The sequence below is a fragment of the Drosophila santomea genome, chromosome 3R, assembly GCF_016746245.2.
Source record: "Drosophila santomea strain STO CAGO 1482 chromosome 3R, Prin_Dsan_1.1, whole genome shotgun sequence".
NCBI lineage: Eukaryota > Metazoa > Arthropoda > Insecta > Diptera > Drosophilidae > Drosophila > Drosophila santomea.
This window is the reverse complement of record NC_053019.2, coordinates 6,333,983-6,352,536: the sequence shown is the minus strand read 5'-3', so window position 1 is coordinate 6,352,536 and position 18,554 is coordinate 6,333,983. Positions and strand designations below refer to the sequence as shown.

The 18,554-nt window shown below is 38.4% G+C and overlaps 1 protein-coding gene across 1 annotated transcript in view; it reads left to right on the top strand.

Annotated features, from left to right (window-relative positions):
* Positions 1 to 874: 874 nt before the first annotated feature.
* The window catches only part of LOC120454500 (insulin-like receptor), a 48,222-nt gene continuing 30,542 nt past the window's right edge, over positions 875 to 18,554 (top strand). Inside the window, exons 1-2 of the mRNA XM_039639852.2 lie at positions 875 to 1,453; positions 16,134 to 16,650. The gene's annotated coding sequence lies outside the window, so the exon portion shown is untranslated. The remainder of the gene's footprint in view (positions 1,454 to 16,133; positions 16,651 to 18,554) is intronic.

Genomic DNA, 18,554 nt, shown 5'->3' with positions numbered 1-18,554 from the left:
CTAAAAAAGTTTCGCTTTCTGTCCTTAGTAGACTATTCGCAGAACGGCAAAATTTTATTGGCTTTCAACACGGAATTTTATTTTTACAAAAAAAAAGTAAAACTATAAATACAATAATGATATAAAATCGAAACAAAAAGAAAATTGCAAAGTAAAAATAAACGCTAATTAAAATAATATATTATTAATTATTTAAAAAAATAATACAACGGCAAGATGTATTTCTAATATTTTAATTTTCATATGCAATCTATTCCAAGTATTTTTATAACTTTACCTATGATTACTTAGCAGATTTGTCTGCATATTTTGAACAGCCCGCCAACTCGGTAAGCAGTTCAAGCAGCACACTGCTTGCAATTACGAAATTTAAGTGTGTCGGGCAATATTTAATTTAACTTGAGTTTTAGGTTGGGTTTTCAGGGTCTGTCCATATCACGGTTCAAGGAAACGATTATGCATGGTTACATGAGGAGAAGAAGCTTTTTACAATGAATTAGTAATAATTTTTAAAAATTCCTTTATTTATACATCAACGAAAAGTATTTTCTTCCGATCGAATGTTAAAGAAATAAAAACATAGACAGGACAAAACACAGTTCAGAAAAATTTAATGCTTTTGATAACAGCAGACCAATATAATTTAAGCATATACCACGAATAATTTTTAGGATTTATTACTAAGCTCCATGGCCTGCTAGTAAACGCTGTCCCTTAACAGCGCTGCTGCAGGTGGCGCGTTAGTGACAGCTAGTCACTAACAGAGTTCGTAAGCGGGCAGAAAACAGAGTTCTAAAACGCCCGAACAGTGTTGAAAAACGCACGAAACCGAAAATCGCGTATACAACAAGGGTAACGGCTGGCAGTGTTTCACGCGATTTCGAAACGTTAAGTTCGTTGCTGCGGTCGTCGGAAATTGGTATTGGAATTGTGAGTGTGTCCGTCGTGCGGAAAATCATCGCTGTCAAATAGAGGCCACAGTGGATTGCCGATATCTAATACTGTGCAAGGCGAAAATGTGTGCCCCAGCATTTGGTGAATGAAAAGTGCGAAAACATAAAATACAGAGGAATAGTGCGAGGTAGGTGGAGTTCGAATAGATGAAATTCCACGAAATACAAGTGCGGGCGATTCTCGTGTGCTTGCGAGAGTACGGCATGCCCGGGTGTGCGAGTAAAATTCACGGTAAATAAATAAATAAAATTTGTGTACACACACACATACACGCGCCCATTAATTATATATACACAGCATGTTGTGAAGTTGCGGCGCAAAAAGAAAGCACGCGAATAAAACATAAGAAAATTTAATTACGCCTGCGTCTGGGAAAGTGCGTCGTTCTATTTTGAAATCGATACCAAAATAAAATACAAATAGAAAAAAAAAAACAAAAAATAGGTGACACAACAACAACTCGAACAACAATGCACGACAACAACAACGTTGCAAAAGGGTATGTAACAAAAACAACAAATAATAAAATGAATAATAGTAGTGAGAACGTAACTGGGAAAATACTCGACTGAAATTACTACGCAGCAGCAATTTATGCCAAGTTGTTTTTACTCTTCTCTCCTCTCCTCTCTCCGCCCGGTTTCTCTTGTTCCTTTTGTTGTTGTTCCATATCTATCATATCTTCGGCTGTTGTTGTTCTTCTTCTTCGCACACCGCTTCACGTCTCCGTTTTGTGAATGAGCGGCGCACCAACATGTTCTCTTTCTCTCTCTGGCATGCGGAGAGCGGCTGCGCGAAGAGAGGCGGAAAAGAAATGAAAGAATTTCGATTGCTGCCGGTTTTTGTTTTATTGTTGTTGTTTTCCTGGTTGTTTTTTATTGTTGCACGCATTTTGAAGAGCGGTACAAATAAGTTTTGCATTAAATAAATCCAGCACTAAAAGAGTAATTAACACGATTGTTAATATAGTATTTCATGAAATTACTAGTACTCTTACTAAAAATGTTATATCTATTGTCCTTGGTAAATTTTAAAATATAAAAATGTATATGTAAATACTCAATAATAAGTGCTATTTAAAGTTTTTGTAATCTTATATTCATTATAATAATGTTATTAAATGTATTAAACGAGTTCCACTAAACTCCAAAAGTAGTGTTAACGTTTTAACATCCCGTCAATACTTGTAATTTTCCTAAAAAGCGCTTTTATTTTGTTACTTTTTCCCTTTTTAGGACCGCCTGCAAAACGCAAACTTTTATTAAATATTTTATTAATAAATTCCTTCCTCACCTGTTGATTTGTCAAATCATTTGTTGGGAAATGGTTGTTTACGCCCTTTTTTAACGTGTTTAATTAACAACTAAGTTGGACACCATAATTTTAGTGTTTGTCAAAAAGTCATGACAGTGCAGTTTTTAATTTTATTTTGGAGCTCGTAATTAGAGTGACCATTAGCTGTGCAAAACCATCCCAATTTATTTAGTATACTTTTAAAGCTCTCACACGTTTTTGCAATAGAAACCAAAACAATTTTCAAGCAGCTTAGCATATTTGTTCTAACTTTGACCTTAAAAATAAGATTTTGATTTGATAATAATCAAATTTTTGTAAAAAAAAATTAGGTGCTTTTAAATTGTTTTCAAATAACAAACATTTAATATTTAATTCCACTTTTTGCTACATTTAATTGAACTTAGACAGTTTGAGATTATTATGACTAAATTTTGAATTAAAAGTGGGTCTTTCTTCTGAAAGAACGAGATTTAGACACAACCACGATTTAGGGACTTTGAAACCTGTTATATTATATCCACAACAAAAGCTGTCCAATAGATCTGGGGTCTGTGGATGTACTCAAATAGTGAAAAATATAAAGACATTTCCCAAATAACTGGCGAGGAAATACTCCGGCTAAGGGGTTTTTGTGGGCGTAAATTTGGGGAGGTGGGAAATGGGGAAATTGGGGATGGGTCCACTTACTAATTAAAAAGCATAAGCACTAATTGGCGTGCCGCTGCGCTTGTTGTTGCTATTTGCGATGCCGTTGGACTGCCCACTTGCTGTGCTCTTATTATATACGCGTTATTATTGTATAATAAGAGAGAAATGCCATAAAAAATTGGGAGGTGGGGTAAAACAACAGGCAAAACCGAAGTAAAAAAACACCAGAGAATTGCGCATTTTTGTATTAATCATGCTATATTTTTGACGAGGCCCGAAGAATGTTGGCCAATGTATTTGTATTTGTGCGTAATTTATTTATTTTTAAATCGAGTTTGCCCGCCTGCACTGTGTGTGTGTGCGTATGCGAACATAAATACGAGTGTGTGTGCATGCTTGCGACAAAAATAAGTCGCCGCAATAACAAATTGCTGAAATAGAACCAAAATAAAGCAGAAGAACAGAGGAGATCTATAGAGGATGAGGGAATGACGGAACCCGGGCCATGTTTGTTGTTGTTGCGCCTGCTTTTGTTTTTCGGTTTTTTTTTTATTATTTTATTTTCGTGTATGTTATTTCTGATATTGGCTTTTTAATGGTGGGGCTAAGAACCGGAAATTGTTTGTCCGGCTATTGTTGATGACGTATGACCATCAAGTTGTTGGCAGCTTTGGCGCATAATTTGGCCACACTAATTAACAGTGCCGAAACGAACAACAAAAACGCACATGCCGCCACCAACACGAATGCCTTTTAAAGCGAGAAAAAAACAAAAATTGTTCTGACCACATGTCTAAACGTAGGTGCGCGAAGGCCAGAAAGAGAGGGCGCGAGTGCAGAGAGTGGCCGGTGATAACCCTGTATGTGTGTGTGTGTGTGAGCCGAGCGAGACAAACATACAGGTGTCATTGACCTTTTTCGCTGCGAAACAGCACACACACACATTCACATAGCCAAACAATTTTCTGTGCACTTTTTTCAGCTGCGTTTGCTTCTTTTCCCTCTCCACCCTCACTTTCGCACTCTCGCCCTGCTGCTGCTGCTTTTTCGCCTTTGCTGTTGTTGCTGCTGCCTTCACTGCTTATGTTGTGAACTACTTGGCCTTGAACTTAGACGCGCGTCTCCTAATCGCTCCGAACTCCTCCCCCTGCTACCCCGCCCCCTTCTGCCTACAAATGCATGCACGCACTACGATGTTGTTGTTTTTCTGTTTATTAATGGGACCAGCAATGGAATTCGTCGATTGTCCAGAAGTTAAAACAAGAGAGAACGCTATAGTCGAGTTCCCCGACTATCTGATACCCGTTACTCAGCTAGTGATAGTGCGAAGGAGGTCTTCTACACTGACAGTTTTTGGCGGTTTGTGGGCGTTAGAGTGGGCGTGGCAAAAAGTTTTTTGGCAAATCGATTGAAATTTACAAGACTAATACAAAAATGAAAAAATATCAAAACATTTTTCAAAAGTGTGGGCGTGGCAGTTTTGGGCGGTTTGTGTGCGTTAGAGTGGGCGTGGCAGCATGATTCGACAAACTTGCGCTGCTTCTATGTCTCTTGAGTCTGTATGCTTAATCTCAACTTTCTAGCTTTTGTAGTTCCTGAGATCTCGACGTTCATACGGACGGACAGACGGACATGGCCAAATCGACTCGGCTATTGATCCTGATCAAGAAAATATATACTTTATATGGTCGGAAACGCTTCCTTCTGCCTGTTACATACTTTTCAACGAATCTAGTATACCCTTTTACTCTACGAGTAACGGGTATAAATAGTATAAATGCGAAATGAGTAGAAAAATAATATAATTCAATTAGTTTCAATTTATACTAACCATTAAAATAATTTGTGAGTTGTATGAGTTTCTGATACAATATTAATAGTGTTTTTTTTTTTTTTTTTTTTTTGATTAGTCAATGTTTTTTAAACTTGTGTTTCAGATAAATTTCATAAAAACATGTATTTAAGTCTGTACGTTTATACACACATTATTGTATAGCTGACCGATAGACAAGGTGATGGGGAATGTTTTTAATTATTGGCATTATTGCACAGCTTTCAGCTGTGCGTTTTTGATCATGCCCAAATTGGTATTAATTACGCAAGCCGTGTAGCTGCCATTTGTTTTGCCATTGCGAAATGCAACGTATTTGCAGTGAGTCAACTTGTTTTCGCTGTACCAGCCGCACATAATTGTGCTTTTATTTGCATTCGACTTGCGGAAAATCGAATGAATCGGAATCAATTGTTCCAAGAAGCGATGCGAGGGCAGCCACAGTGATTCACATACGGACTCGCATCTCTCAACGACTCAACTAGCCATCCATCCATCTCGCCATCCGCCCAGACATCGCCACCCACCATCCACCACCCATCACCCATCATTACACGCAGCTGCTCCCGAATCTTATCATGGGAAGAGGGTCTAAGGTCCAAGTAAATAATACCCAGCCGCAACAGCCATGGCAATAACAATAGTGCTGGCGACAGCGGGAACAAAAGTAACGCATGGAGCCCCTCCACGCGCACACTTGGAGCCAACAACACATGACATGGTCGACGTTCGTCAGTCGGTCGTATGACGAGAGTCCCCCGATTTCACCTTCCCTTCGGAACTAGGCTGTCGCCTACGCATGAGCGTCGAACTTATAAGTGCGGTCACATAAATAGTTCTTAATAGCTGAAACTTGCAGTGGAAAATTGTCTACATATATTACAAAATTTGATTACACCATTATATTTCTTCAAATTATATTAAATTGATTTCAATAACCATTGTCTTCTATTGCTTTTTTTCTGCCTTTTGAAAACTTTTGACGATCCTTAAGCAATGACTCACCTAAGAATTTTAATATTTCTTCCGCAGCTGTGCACACCAATTTATTTTTCAGTGTGCGAGTGTGTACAATTATGGTTTTCACTATGTGATTTAAAGAACAGCAATAACAAATGTATTATAGGAAAAGTTAGGTATAATAAACTGCTGGTGCGAATGGCAACTAAATCTACAGGAAATTTAGGGGGTAAGCTGGTCGACTAGGTGGGTGGTGGTGGGGAAGTGACGGGCGGTGGACAGGCGATGACGTGGTGTTTATATGGTTACGGGATCTTGTGATCATTTTGTATGGGGCCGTCTTCTCGTGAAAGTGTTTATTCGGTATCTCATTTGGCGACACACACACAAACGCATTCAATAAGAATACACCTACATGAATCAACAATTGGCCAATGGCAAGTTGTTTGTTTTGATATTTTGATTCCAGATTATGGGCAACCTCTGCGGATGGTGAGTAAGGATTAAGAGCTTATCAAGCTAGTTGGCCGTGATTAGCCATGTTGGTCGTTTGAAACATAGCCCTGATAATTATATAATTGATAATTATATGACTAAAAAAGACCATACTGATTTAAACTTATGTAGTTCTGTAACATGTATGTACATATGTTAGATATTTACAAATGTATTAAATATATACCTTAAGTAGCGGGAGATTGGAATTTAAATTTGATTATAGTATGTAAGGACAGCGTATGATTTGTTATTAGTCACCTTTGTGCTACAATTAAATTTTTTTTATTTTGACGTTTAATATCTTGAAGAAATATATGGTTTTATAGGCTGTTAATACACATACATATGTATTTAGTTTCCGTCACCAATATATTTGTAGGTTTAATCTTCCATCATCCTTTTGTATCTGAAAAATTTATACGAAAGCCTCAAAAATCTTCCTAAAACCAGATAGTAACTAGAGAAATCTGAACTTGTGATTCAATATCATGCTGGATACATTTTACGCATGGTAATAATATGGGAATATATATTTAGGTTTAATTAACTTTCAAGTTGTTTTAGGTTGCAAATTCTTAAATGTAAATACTTTTAAAACCGCAAAAAGCAATAGCTACTTTTTGAATATCTCATAACTTAACGGACTTGATATTACCCTTTCCGTAATTTTAAGACCCTGTTTGTAGCAATATGAGCAACAAATGTGTGCCCCTTAGTTGTTTTTATTGCCCGTTCTCCTTTTGACAATATCATACTGTCTCTGTCGCTCAGATAGTACCGTCCCGCTCCCACTGCACCTTGTTTTTGCTTTTTCGGCATTTCGCTTTGCGCAGTTATTTGTTTTTCTTGTTTTGAAAGATTCCGTTTTCGTATTGACATTCGTTTATTATTTTCCGTTGCCAACTTTCGAGTGTGTGCTGGTGTAATAAACATCACACGTGGTTGCATTTCTACGCATGCCATCTTCCTCTTGCGCCCACGCGCTGCAGGCAATAGAGAGAGTGAGAGAGATCTTCTATTTTGTTTTTGATAAAGTGTGTGCTGCTGTTTGCCTTTTTATGGCGATGTGTGTGTTTGGCGAGTGTGTGCTGTGGCGCTTGGAGCATTTTGCTTGCGTGCTGCTTACGTCGACGCCGACGTCGCTGCTGGGTGGGTGGCTGCGCTTTGGTTTGATGCCCGTTAGGTAACAATGGGTATGTTGTGTTCGTTAAAATGTGCTAGGTTTAAAATAAGGTTCTCCGACAAATCGGTGTTTATTATTCCTAATATTTATATATTCATATACACCATATGTAGATTTAATTATAAATTTCTTTGATCATTCTGTTAAGTACAATATACATAGTAAAGGCTGCTTTTGATTATCAAGCAACGTCTTAAAGCAAACTTTTTTTTTTGCATGGGCCGGGGGTTGCGGGTATCTCAAAGTCTATGCAATCTACCTAAGCGTTCTTGCTTGTTTTCGCCGCTTTTGTATTGTATTTATAGTCATTTTCATAAACATTACGAGATAAGCCCGACGCCCGCTCCCTTCTCTCTCGTTGTCCCCTCCTTCTTCTTTTCTTGGGTTTTTGTGCGTGGGCATTTCGCGTTGCATATCTATTGATTGGCTTTTGGATTTGCTGACGGCATTTCGCCTTGCTTTTGTTGTTTATATGTTCTTTTTTTTTCTTTATTTCAAGTTAATATGTTGCTCTTCGTTTTTTAAGTGTTTGTTTAGCTTTCTTTTCTAATCGCTGTGGCGTCAACAATGTTGCCGTTATTTTCGTTTGCCTTTTGCTTTAGATCGTTCTTTCGCCCGTGAATGACCTTCGCCTGTCCCGTTATTTCATTTCGCTTATTCTACGATCAGTGATCTTCGGATTGCACTTTAAGGATTTATTAAAAGTGACGGCGATTGTGTCCGGACACTTTTAAATATTGAATACTAATAGTAGATATTGTTATAAACTAATTCATTTATTTACAGATTATAAACTAACGAATTTTACTATTCATTCTAACATTGTCAGAGGTTCGCTTAAATCTTTATTCATGAATAACTTGTGCTCTTGTGACAGGCAATTGCCTGTCACTTTGCTTTAATCTCGCACGTTGTCACCTTTACTTGGGTTTCTTGTTTTTGTTGTTTTTCTCATTTCCATTGAAGTGGAAAAATGAGTGAGGCCAGAAAACCTGAAATAAAACTTTATTTCGCCAATGATCTTGTGGCGTAGAGTTTTGCTCATTAAATTCTTCCCCTCGGACCGTTTTAGTCTTCCTTTCTGTCGTCTTGTCTTCTCTTTCTTCTGCGGCGGGCTGTCTGCTTGCGTGTCTGTCTTTATTTTTTTTCTACAAAATGATGTGTGCCCGGGAAGTTGTTTCCCAAGTGTTTCGTGGAAATTGCAGGCCACAACTTCTTGAACTACTTCATCATGTAAATTGTAAACTAAACTCAGGTTTCACTCTTTCCCTTGTTTCTTTTTCTGTTGCCGTCCTTATCACACGCCACACGCCGTCTCTTTCGCTTTGTTTGCCTGCCTCAACAACAACCATCGAGAAGACATTTTTATGATTTTATTTTAACTGTACTCGTAAATTTAGCGATTAGTGGACGCGGTCTGCTCCTCGCTTCTTCTGGCTGTTTGATGTGTCTCTTCTCGGACACTGCGCCACCTCCTCCTTCGCGTCCTTCTTCTGGCCACCTTCTTCCCCTCCTTTACCGCTCTACATCCACCCAGCTCTCGTTTCGCGTGCTTCACGCGGCCAACGCGGCACACCATATACCACATATCGTGTTTTTGTACCCTTTCTAGCGGTTTTATAGATGTGGTGTAAAGATCAGACCATTTAAAAAAAATTAATATATAAATTATAAAAGTTTCTCAAAGTATTTATGTTTTTTTTTTTGTAGTATTAAATTCTTAGACTAGATTCTTCTGAAGAAACCGCCTTAAAAATATAAGAAATATATAAATATATTTTATGTATTATCCTACATGTTTTCTGTGGTCATAAACGTTTTATAGAAACAGAGTATTCCATGCTTCGTGGTACAAAAGCCAAGCATGCCACTGCTGCTGCGGCTGCTCCTTTTAGCCATTGTCTCTGCTGCCGCCCCTTTTACCGCTCCACAAACAATGCGACTGCGGCACTCCACTCAGCAGACAAACAGAATGAGGGACATGGACTGAAGAAGGCGGTGGCGGAGAAGGGCCAGAAGAAAGGCCGCCGTCTGGCCAAGAGCGCTCCACTCTTGTCTGGCCGGGTCGGTTCACATCCCCCGAGCCCCAGCAAAGTCCCCTCTGCACCACCGGCACCCACTTTGTGTCACTGACTGTCTGCTGATGTTTGCTTTTGCAACATTGTTGCACAAGTTTATTTTTAGACACATTTCCATGATGTTCCGCTTTTTTGTCCGTCTGCCACGCTGACTCTGCACATTGGCCAATGGGCGTTGGATCGGATCCGTAGACTTCCAGGCCCGAATCGCAATCATTGGAATGGCGGTTGCCACAGAAATTTAGCAAAGCCGAGAACTTCTACCCTAATTGACTGCCCTTAATTGAGTCTAAAATGTCTACAATTAGTTAGCAATCCAGTTTGAAGAACTTTAGAATTGGCAGTCACAAAAGATAAAAAGATGCTCTTAATGACCAATAATTGTACATATTTAATAACAGTCTCGAATACAATTCCCATTTTTAATTGACATTTTACCTTACTTTCCATTTACTCCGTTAAAACTATATATGTAGTTATATTAAAGCGAAATATAAAAAGCCCTAAGTACAGGAAAACATTTGTGTAGATTGGAATAGTTTTGACCTAAGAGGTTAAAAATTAAGTTGTCCATTAAAAATGTTAAATGAAGTTTAAAGCTAAAATAACATTAGATTACTTCTTTTTCAAAATAATTTAGTTTCACCGAAACTGAACCCAATGTGCTTTGACTGCACTTTTAGTTTCCCCTTTTTCTCTGGTTTTTTATCGCTGTTACCGCGCGGCTTCTTGTTTGTTTCGTAAGGTAATTCATTTTAGCTTTTATTTTTATTTTCCTTATTTTTGGGCGTCCGTTGCCGTTGCTGAAAATTTATGTATTTATAAGCTTCCATTCATAGGCGGTGGCTTTAATTTTTAATGGTTTTTTAATTAGGCGGCGCCGTTTGATGATTCTTACTCCTTCGTATTCGGACCTCTTCTGCAACACACCCCTTTCTTCTTCATTAGCAGCTCATTTACAAAACACGAAGCATTAAACCCACAAAAAAATTTATTGAATTCTATGGCCCGAAAAAATTCTCTTAATGAGAATGTTTTGGTGAAAAGCACATGGTTATAAAACTTGACATTTACATTCCTATTTCCAATATTATTTTTTAAACATACCCTAAAAAAAATTATTAAAATGGGACGAGGAGAACATTGCACTTCAGATAAATGTGACATGGTCAAAAAACCAATTTCTGAAGAAAAATCACACAGAAATATTGGTCTAATCCTTCGATGCTAAAACAAAAAATTATAGGAAATGTAATCACCTACAAGGAGAAAAAAGTGGGAAAAAACAATTATTGGGCACCCATCTCTTCAAAAGGCTAGTGCCCGAGAGCAAGAAGGATCCATTTAAAGCTTCTAGCGAACTGAAAAAGGATCTCAACATATCCGCAACAGTGGAAACAGTTCACACATGTCTAAGGGAAAATTGTTTAAAAGGCTGTAGTCCAAGGAAAGGTCCTTTTTTAAAAGGGAGACACATACCCAAGCGCATTCAGTTCGTCAAGGAACATTTAAATTGGCAATGTATAATTAAGGAGTCCTGGAGCAAAATATCCTTTAAACGGTGCCAGGACCTGGTTGATTCCATGCCTAAACGTTGCGATCCTGTTACCGGTAATAAGGGATACCCAACCAAATATTAAATTAGTGGGATTGGTGTAGTTTTAGCAAGCAAACATTTGTTATTAGTGAATTTTTATACCCGTTACTCGTAGAGTAAAAGGGTATACGCCCAAAACTGCCACGCCCACACTTTTGAAAAATGTTTTGATATTTTTTCATTTTTGTATTGGTCTTGTAAATTTCTATCGATTTGCCAAAAAACTTTTTGCCACGCCCACTCTAACGCCCACAAACCCACCAAAGCTGCTACGCCCACACTTTTGAAAAATGTTTTAAAATTTTTTAATTTTTGTATTGATCTTGTAAATTGCTATCGATTTGCCAAAAAACTTTTTGCCACGCCCACAAACCGCCCAAAGCTGCTACTCCCACACTTTTAAAAAATGTTTTGATATTTTTTCATTCTTGTATTAGTCTTATAAATTTCTATCGATTTGCCAAAAAACTTTCTGCCACGCCCACTATAACGCCTACAAACCGCCAAAAACTGTGTTTAAGACTCTCCTTCTCCCTTCCACTAGCTGAGTAACGGGTATCAGATAGTCGGGGAACTCGACTATAGCGTTCTCTCTTGTTTACTATCAAGTTTAAAATTGAAAATTTAAGCATTTTTCATGAAGTGCTGCTATTTTATTGTTCGCCTAATTTTGTCGTTTTTAACAAAGATCCTCATTTAAAATAAGAATAAATAAAACAATTGTAGTTATTTTTATTTTCTAAAAAGTGAATTGTTTAACCTTTCTAAAAAGGTATTTCAGCTCATTTTAAGCCCTAAATTGTAGGTAGGAGACTTATTCAAAGTTTTACTGGGCAAGTGCTGCTATTTTTTTTTTTCGCAATTGTATATATGTATATTAAAAAAAAAAAAAAAAATTTAAAACGTAATTGTACTATATTTCGTTTTTTGGTGTATCGCACCAATAACATCTATTAACATACATATGGTACATACATATGTACATATGGTACATGACTCTAAACTTTAATACAAATTTTTCTATGCACTCTAACAATTTGTTGTGGTAGGATAATGTGCCTCTGATGTCCCGATTTTAAAGCAGAGGGAGTGTAAACACTCGATTACAAATTACAACCACTACGACTGGAAACTACAACTACAACTAAAACTACGTCCGCAGTTTTACAACTTTACAACCGCATGTGTAGTTTTTTATTGCAACCCATTTAGGCGACGTTGCCGCTTCCGTTTGCTGCCTTCCCTCCTCTTCTTCTTGTCCTCCTGCTTCTTTTCCTCTTCCTTGCCGCTTCCCCTTTGGGCCGTTTTACGAGGTGCCTGTTAGTATTTTTGGTAGTCACTGTACCACATTGCGCCGCAACAACAACAAAGCATCAAAAATACCAGCAAAGGGCCAACGACACCGACATTTTCTGCACTTCGCACTCGCACACACACATGAAACTCCTTCTCCCTCTGTCTGCCTCGCTCTCTCTGTCGCACGGCCACATGCGTTTTGGGGGTGTGAGCGAGATAGTCGTGCGCCTCTTTTTCCATTCATAAGCGACTTCGTTTGCGACTCGTTGTTGTTGCTGTTGTCCCTCTGCTGGCGCTTGGCAAAAAATATTTTAAAATAATTATTTGACGGTCTCCATCTGTGAGGAAATTTGTTCTGTTTTTTTTATGTGTGTTTGAAATAGTTGATGCTCTTTTTTTTATTTTTTTTTTTCGTTTGTAGCTATTTTTCCTTGGTGAGACTGCAAAGTTACCGCCCTTATAACTAACACAGACTCAGCCTGCGGGTTTTCTACACCGTACGTTTATACGTAAGCCATGTGAATCGTGATTTATTCATGCCCAAAACGCACATAAATATGTATATCAAACGCTCATAAGTGCAATGCAATTCATGAACTCAAGGGTTTTGCTATAACATTGCTTATGCATTTTTTCTGGTACTCATCATAAACTAAAAGTAGGTATCAAGCTCTACATAGCTACAAATTTAATAAATGAGGGCTATAAATGTGTCTTACGTTCACGTATTAAAAAAATACGATAAATATAGTTCTTTTTTGTGGAAAATATTTTTGCATGGCATGGACGCACTCCTACGCAATTTCCATTCGTCCTTTTTCTTTTCCCCTTTCCACCGCTTCCTTTTCGTTGCCAAATTCTGCTTCCTCCTTTTCGCTATCTCACACATGCGCTCTCCTCGCTTTCTTACGCTCTTTGTCCTCACAGCTTGCGCGCGCTCGGTATGCCTGTCTCTTTCTGTCTGGCCGCCGCCTAACTGCGCTTGCACTTTGTTGTTGCTCTTCAGGTTTTCGTCCTGTCTGCGTGTTTTTATACGCACTGCGCCTTAGCACGTCTATCCGCAAAACAAAAAAGCGACTGTTGGAGCGGGAGAGATCGAGAGAAAGAGATCGAAGCATGCAGACGTCGACGCTGTTCGCCTCTCGCTTGCACTCGCGCCGGCCGTTATTAGATTTCAGTTTGTTTTCGTCCCCGTTCGCATTCGTTTTCACACATTGCGCTTCGCGTCATTTTTCGGGGTCAACGTCATCTCGAGGGTTGCCGGCGCTCTGCTTCTGCCGGCGTCGGTGCTGCGCTTCTTGCACGCTTGGCGTTTTTTTGATTTTTCCTTTTGTTTTTCGTTTTTGTTGTTTGTGCATGTCTCGTATTTTGTATTTTATCTCTCTCGCGTGTGCAAGCGCTCTCCCAGTTTTGCTCTCCCATTTGCTGCTGCAGCACATTTTTAATGCCGGCCTGTGCGAGTGTCTGTGAGTTTTTGTGTGTGTTGATTTCTTGCATTGACCAAAATGAATTTTTGGTTAAATATGCGGAATCGTAAGTAAAGTAAAGCTAACTATGAAGCCAATGTTTATTCGTTTTTATTATTCCAAGTGCAAAAGCCAATTAATTAGTTTAACTTTATACTCACCGTTTGGCAGTATATTTTGTTGGAATGCCTTGTGCTAATTGTTATTTTTCAATTGGAAAACGATGGTGACTGACGGGTGACACGGATGGAATGACATTTGAAAATGTTGGTAAAAATATAGGAGCGGATTTGAAGTGTTACTTAAAAGAGTATGTATTTTGTTATGTAAATTAAATATGAACAGTGATCGTTATGTACATATTTCGAATTCAAAACATGATAGTGTAGAAATGGGTTTCTAAAATTGTGGAGCTTTGGAGCACTTCCCACTGTTTTGCTAATAATATGCATTAATCCGAAATAAACCATCTAATTTATTTATTTATTTAGCTTTAGTTCAGCAGTTTTCGATTTTTTGCATTTCGCGTGCTGCACACAACACCCCACGTGACTTGTGGAGTGTGGTGGGGAGTGGGAGCTGGGGAGCAGCAGAGCGAGAGAGACGCTGTAGGTCTGGCCTCGTATGGTGGGGCAGAGGAGGCAGGGGTAGTGCGCCGCAAGCGCACTCAAGAGGGGCGTGATGGCAGCTTTTTGATGCTTGAACTTCGCTTGTGTTTCTTGGTTTTGTTGTTATTTCTGGCGGAGACGGTTTTTATACCCATTAGGTTGAAAACCAAAGCGCTTGTTGTTCGAACAGTAAATTTATTTGTAACTTAAAATATAAACAATAATAATAAAAGTAGTAAAAAAAACAAATGTATAAATAAAAACTATTTTAATTTAAAGGTGACATAAATTCTAACAACAAAATATAGTAAAGCCGATAAAAAATGTACCGTAAATGTTGATATATTTTGCAAATAAGTTGCATGAGCAACATGAGTAAAGGTTTTTACTTTGAAAATGTTTTTGAAAAGTTTCTTGGTGAATTATCAAAAAAAACCTGTGTTTTAGATCTTAAGCCGTCTTAAAAAAGGTATCAAACCGTCAGAATTCGGTTTACTGTTCTTCTCTATTTTTCCACACTTCTGTTACGAGTTTTGTTCTTTATTTTTCGGTTGCACTTTATAAATTTTATATACATATGTATGTACATATATACATATGTACTTGAGTCGTCGTTGTTGCTTTTTTGAAAAAAAGGCGTGGCCACCAATAACGACTATCTTTTTAGCCATTCTTGCGGCGGTGATGTTGTAATAAAATGTTGTTTATTGTTTTATAGAGTTTTTCCTAAAATTTATAATATATTAAATGTTCTTTTCCGCTTGGTTGGCGAATTTATTGTTGCTTTCCTTATGGATTCGCACGAAATTTGAAAGTTTCCGTGCTATTGGTCTCTTTGATTCTGGGTGGGGCTAAGTGGATATTGCTATTGGAATGAGAGCCTAGCATTAAATTATGGATTTTCAGGTGGATTAAAGTGGCACGAATGCTATTTTTGTTGGTTTAAAGTGATTCGAAGGAATTTGTTAATTGGATAATGGTTGCACTGTACATAGTTGTTACTGCGTTGATTGCAAGTTTAAATTGGGAAAGGTCTTTTCGACAGACACAAGTTGTAAACTTGTTGAAACCATTTTCAGGCAGTAGTTGTATGCTGCATATACGTGTGTATCTAATCGAAATCATAATATTATTATTATCCAGTAGAAGTTGACTAATATTTTTAGGTCATAATTCTAATTATACCCATTACTCATAGAGTAAAAGGGTATACTAGATTCGTTGAAAAGTATGTAACAGGCAGAAGGAATCGTTTCCGACCATATAAAGTGTATATATTCTTGATCAGGATCAATAGCCGAGTCGATTTGGCCATGTCCGTCTGTCCGTCTGTCCGTCCGTCCGTCTGTCCGTCTGTCTGTCCGTATGAACGTCGAGATCTCAGGAACTACAAAAGCTAGAAAGTTGAGATTAGGCATACAGACTCCAGGGACATAGACGCAGCGCAAGTTTGTCGAATCATGCTGCCACGCCCACTCTAACGCCCACAAACCGCCCAAAACTGCTACGCCCACACTTTTGATTTCTCAAAAAACTTTTTGCCACGCCCACTCTAACGCCCACAAACCGGCAAAAACTGTCAGTGTTGAAGACTCTCTTTCGCACTTTCACTATCTGTGTAACGGGTATCAGATAGTCGGGGAACTCGACTATAGCGTTCTCTCTTGTTTTTATATTTCGTTCTCACCTAACGCCTATTTTTTATTCTCCCATTTCAGATCGGTGACGACTAAATGCATGATTGAGATCTCGTGAAATGATCATTGAGTGGCTCGAAGGTGTGAAAGTAAAAATTATGTGAAAAATGTGAGAATAAGTGAGGAATCCTATGTGACAACAACCACAAAGACTTGCAAACAAAAGATCAAGGGAGCAACAACAACATCGAAAGAATCAAGAATAATGATAACCTAAATAATTCAAATTGCTAGTCAGAAAAAACAAACAACAACGGAAACCAGGGAACTCGAAGCCACAGACAGAGAGAAGAAAATTAAGTTATAGAAGTGATCCGAATTCCGATCCCGCGTGCATTTTCTCCCCCAATCTCAACCTCTCTGGTCAACGGGGTTTTCCCGAATTTACAATTTTCTCTTGCCACCGAAGAAAGCTTTCGCCACAAGCTGGAAAGAAAGTGCCAAGGCAGCAGTGAAGAAAAATATTATTGAAACGTGTTTGAAATTTATAACAACAAGGAAAAGCGAGAGAGGGTGTCATTCATTGTTCTCGACCGCGGTAAGTTGCATTCTTTGTTTTCATTAAAGTAAAATAACTTGGGTTTTACCTAAAAACATTTAAATATTGTTTAACAATGTTGTTAAACTGTTCATATATTATTGTAAAAACAGTAAAAAATATCAAATAGACTTGAATTCATAAAATGGCAAGCAAAAGTTACTTTCCTAAAACCCAATCCATTACGATTTTCAAAGAATTAAACAGAAATAAATCGTTGGGAAAGTTCCACTGTAGTTTTGTTTGTCCACATCTATCTCTTTCGTTGTGCTTAATTTGTGTCACATTCCGATGAGGTTGAACCAGAAGGGGACGTTTTGGAATTTTTCCTAAGAAATGTATGCTGTTTTGATTGTCAATGGGGAATTTGTGAGCTAGAAGCGGGCTTCTCCGCCCGACAGATATAGAAAAAGGGGAGTAGCTCTTCTTGTTCCGGATATATCATCCCCAGCTCCCACATTGGTATTCACATTGGTATTTCCGCATGCCCCAATTTCCAGTATCTCGCTTACAATAAATACTGGGTAAAATGGGATAGAGCAAAAACTAAAATGAAGACTGGCCAATGAGGGGAAAAAACGCAGGAAAAGTGGGCGAACGTTGGCAGAAGTTGGTGTTAAATGGCCTCTGTTTCTAAATAATGTGTAGCAAATGGTGCGTCTGTCGCAACAACAACATCAATAATATTAACTTGGCAGCAAGCTAACTGCATTAGTGGAGAGCATGAGCGCATCTAGGAGGTTAATAGGGGGATTTAAGAACCCCCCCTAGATGGGTAATATTTTAAAGAAATTGTCTTGAACAGTGATGCTACAAGGCGGAGGAAAAATCCAATCAATTTCAACTCTTAAACTAATATTCTTCGGAGAAATATAAATCATAAATATTTTATCTATAGAGCTTTTTATGTATTATATGCTTATAAGTTGGGGTTACGGAGTGGGTTCCGTGGGGGTAGACAAATCTCCACCGGACCCGGGAAGTGGGCGGGTGGCAAGTGAAGGAGGCAACCAACCGCATCAGCAGCAGCAGTTGAAGTAGAAATAGAAGTAGCAGCAGTCGCTCAATTGCACACTCACTGTCTGGGCATTTTCACAGTTTTGGAGCAGACACACTCGCTCGCCTGGGAACCACTCTAGAGACGACGACGGTTGACGCCTTGGAGAGTGGGGGCCAGGGAGTGCGGAGGACAGGAGGAACGGGGGATCTATTAGTGTGTGGCACCATGTGGCATGCGGTATGCCATTGCAATTGCACAAACATTTCTATATTGCTCTAATGTGTCTCTCCACGCCTCGTGGTTGTGTCGCCGTCTCATTGTAGTTGTGGTTTGTTTTTCTGCGGTGGAATCGAGTCGGGCCGGAAACAGTTTCAATTGGAAAGGCAACCTGGTCGAAAGATCTGTGCTCTGGTCACTGATAAAGCCATAAGTGGCCTCCATTCATGCGAGTGCAGCTGAAATGCTGCAATGAACTCATTTGTGTAAAATGTAATGGAATAAACAAAAAATGAAGAAATTGCAATGATCACTCGAAATTCCACCTAATTACTCACTTGTTTCAAATAAAAATGTATTTAATTTATTTTATTAATGTATGTATTTCCACTTTATGTATACATACTGGGCATACTATCTTAGTTGGACATTAGGGTATAAAAATACTTTGTCGCAACCTTTAATTCATCTTTCGCGTAGTAGAAATATTTACGAGCTTGTGCATTTACTTTGGGGAAATCGATTAGCTTTTGCTGTTAGAATAAACAGTTTTATTTTCCTTTGACAATGTCAAAAAATCACTACCCAAGAGCCTTGCCTGTGGGAATCCCTTTTATTATCAGTTTAGTACGCATTCTTCGCCTTTTGGGCTCGAGTTCTGTGTGGCAACTGATATTTTCCCAGGCTC